General features: G+C 40.7%; 1 pseudogene; it reads right to left on the reverse strand.

Moving 5' to 3' along the window:
* Positions 1-872: 872 nt before the first annotated feature.
* On the reverse strand, positions 873-1611 carry LOC122685779 (annotated as a pseudogene).
* Between the last annotated feature and the right edge of the window lie 2397 nt (positions 1612-4008).

A 4008-nucleotide genomic window follows, 5' to 3' on the forward strand; every position in this document is an offset into this window, starting at 1 on the left:
GTGGTACCAGCGGTTAAGACATCAACTATGAACAATACAAGCTATTGTATTAATATATAAGTGCAAAAAGCATATGACACTAGAGTAACTCAAAAGAAGATATTGGCAGGTACACTTCTAAGGCTCTATAACAGGCAACAGAGCAATTGGAAAGAAGGGAGATGGCATTTATTGATTACCCATTATGTGACAGCTACATACTTTTTTCCAGGCATGCATTTTGTTTTAATAAATAAAGCATATGCATGGTGTAGATCTTAAATCACACTACAAACAAACACTTATGGGCCAAAACAGGTAACAGTGAAGCAGCTACTGGTGGAAGGAATGTGGTCTCACATGCAACTGAAGCCTAAAGAGCAAAGACCTGACTCCAGAGCCCACCACATACTGGCCCTTCTAGGCTAGACACTGGACCAAAGGAGAACAGGAGACTCAGAGACATTCATGCACCCACCATCTGACCCCGTGCCTTCCTACTGCAGAGCCAGCAGGAAGTTGAAATCTCAGATATGCTAGAGGAAGGTTTCCTGACCATATTAAGTGAAACTCTCCCATTGTTACCAATCAGCCAGGGGTGTTACCTACAGAAGGGTGGTTGTTCATTTATTCAGTTGTGTCTGCTCTTTTGCAACCCCTCTATCCATGGAATTCTCCAGGAGAGAATACTGGAGTGGGTTGCCATTTCCTTCTATCCATTGATAAATACAGAATATGAGAACAGCTAAGAGGAAATTACAGAGGTCATCTTGTTTCTTCAAATGTCAGAAGCATCCATGTCATAGCAGTAGATGGACACTACCTCCCATAGGCATAGTCCAAACACTTCCTGTTGGCATTTGCACCAAACAAGGTTCCCTATACTTCTGGCATCATCTGCTAGACAATGAGGTCCAGCCAGCTCTTGAGGATATTGGAAACATTGATTTTGCAATCCCCACTATAGAGTGCAACCCTGCCAGATATTTCCTCGGGCAAGTAGGCCTTCGGATCATTCTAGACATTAACATCTCTTTTGGTGGTGATTTTGTACACAGACATCGCTTTTGCACTGCTGCCTTCACCAGCGGGAAATCTTGTCTTTTGCAAAAATGATCATTCAGGGCTCCAACATCCAGTACAAGCCAAGGAGGATCAGGCCATTCAGCAGCAGTTGGCACCTGGCTGTATCTTCTGCCATTCTACTGAGTCTCTGTCTTTAGGTTTGTGACAAGATCATCCATCTCTCAGTCTGACTATTTTGAGCCTCACTTGACTCATCATACTGGACATCTGAATTTTCTTATTCTGCTCAATCTGCTTTTCTTTCTTCTCATAATATTCCATAATCTTCGTTCTTTACGCTTGCACAAGCTGATCTTTCTCAATGTTGAACTCTTTCTTTTGCCTTCCTGTCTATTCTGCTTCCTCCTTGACTTCATCAATAAAAGTCATCCTGTGCTTAATCAGCTTCTGCATGTTGGCATCACTGAGAGAAAAGATGCTGATGAGCAACCAGGAGAGGAAAGCTGCTGCCACTTCAGGCCTCCTCAGTTTTGTTGTGCTACATATTTCACATGTGCTAGTATGTGTAAAGCCCATGGAAATTACAATCCAACCAGTTATCCCCATTTTATAAATGAGGAAATTGAGGCTCCAAGAAATGAAAAGATTTCTCTAGTAATGCAGTTAGAAGATGGTGGGCCCAAGCAGATGCTTATCTGCTTGCCATCAGTATGAGTTCATCCCTAGTGTTAGTCCTGGTTCTGCTACTCACTAATTTTTCTTGGACATCTCACTTCAAATGGAATCCACCTTCCTAGTCAATAAAATAACTGGTGTCCTTGCCTAATATTTTCATAATTATACCACAATTTATTATACTGCAAAAATATGATAACCCATTATATGCACATTGGAAATTAGAAACAAAAAGGAAAAAACTAAATGCAATATTGCTGTTGTTGTTGTTCAGACACTAGGTTGTGTCTCACTCTTTAGGACACCATGGAATATACACACCAGGATCCTCTGTCCTCCACAGACTCCCAGAGTTTGCTCAAATTTATGTTCACTGGGTTAGTGATAATAGCTAAACATCTCATCTTCTGCCACCCTCTTCTCCTTTTGCCTTCAATTTTGTCCAGCATCAGAGTCTTTTCCAATGAGTCAACAATGAGTTGACTCTTCACACCAGGCACCCAAGGTATTGGAGCTTCAGCTTCAGCATCAGTCCTTCCAATGAATGTTCAGTGTTGATTTCTTTCAGGACTGACTGGTTTGATCTCTTTGCTGTCCACGCGACTCTCAGGAGTCTTCTCCAGGACCACAGTTTGAAAGCATCAGTTCTTCAGCGCTCAGCTTTTATGGTCCAACTCTCACATCCACACATGACTAACGGAAAAACCAGAGTTTTGACTATACAGACCTTTGTCAGCGAAACGATGTCTCTGCTCTTTAATACACTGTCTATGTCTGTCATAACTTTCCTTCCAAGGAGCAGGTATCTTTTAATTTCATGGCTGCACTCACTGTCCACAGTGATTCTGGAGCCTAAAAAATAAAATCTGTCAATGCTTCCACATTCTCCCCTTCTATTTACCATTAAGTGATGAGACCAGATGCCATGATCTTGTTTTTTGAATAATAAGTTTTAAGCCAGCTTTTTCATTCTCCTCTTTCACTCTCATCAAGAGGCTCTTTAGTTCTTCTTCTCTTTCTGCCATTAGAGTGGTATCATCTGCATATCTGAGGTTGTTGATATTTCTCCTAGCAATCTTCATTCCAGCTTATAATTCATCCAGCCCAACATTTCACATGATGTACTCTGCACAGAAGTTAAATAAACAGGGGTAACAACATACAGCCTTGTTGTGCTCCTTTTCCAATTTGAAACCAGTCCATTGTTCCATGTCCAGTTCTAATTGTTGCTTCTTGACCTGCATACACGTTTCTCAGGAGACAGGTAAGGTGGGCTGGTACTTCCATTTCTTTAAGAGTTTTCCACAGTCTATTGTGACCCACACAGTCAAAGGCTTTGGTGTGGTCAATGAAACAGAAGTAGATGTTTTTCTTGAATTCCCTTGCTTTCTCTATAATCCAATGAATGTTGGCAATTTGATCTCTGGTTTCTCTGCCTTGTCTAAACACAGCTTGTACATCTGGAAATTCTCATTTCATCTACTACTGAAGCCTAGCTTGAAGGACTTTGAGCATACCTTAATAGCATGTGAAATGGGCACAATCGTACAGTAGTTTGAACATTCTTTGGCATTGCCTTTTTGGGGACTGGAATGAAAAATGACCTTTTCCAGTCCTGCAGCTATGGCTGAGTTTTTCAAATTTGCTGACATAGTGAGTCCAGCATTTTAACAGCATCATCTTTTAGGATTTTAAATAGCTCAGCTGGAATTCCATCATCTCCACTAGCTTTATTCCTAGTACTGCTTCCTAAGGCCCACTTGACTTCACACTCCAGGACGTCTGACTCTAGGTGAGTGACCACACCATTGTGGTTATCTGGGTCATTAAGACCTTTTTGATACAGTTCTGTATATTCTTGTCACCTCATCTTAATCTATTCCACTTCTATGAGGTCCTTACTGTTTCTGTCCTTTATTATGCCCATTGTTGCATGAAATGTTCCCTTGATACTTCCAATTTTCTTGAAGAAATAGATCTCTAGTCTTTCTCATTCTATTGTTTTTCTCTATTTCTTTGCACTGTTCCTTCAAGAAGGACTTCTTATCTCTCCTTGCTTTTCTCTGGAATTCTGCATTCAGTTGTGTATGCCTTTCCCTTTCTCCCTTACCTTTCATTTCCCTTCTTTCCTCAGCTATGTATAAAACCTCCTCAGATAACCACTTCACCTTCTTGCATTTCTTTTTCTTTGGGATGATTTTGGTGACTGCCTCTTGTACATTGTTATGAATCTCCATCTATGGTTCTTCAGGCAATCTGTCTATCAGATATAATCCCTTGAATTTATTTGTCACTTCCACTTTATAATCATAAGGGATTTGATTTAGA

Source organism: Cervus elaphus, chromosome 29 (assembly GCF_910594005.1).
Source record: "Cervus elaphus chromosome 29, mCerEla1.1, whole genome shotgun sequence".
Taxonomy (NCBI): Eukaryota; Metazoa; Chordata; class Mammalia; order Artiodactyla; family Cervidae; genus Cervus; species Cervus elaphus.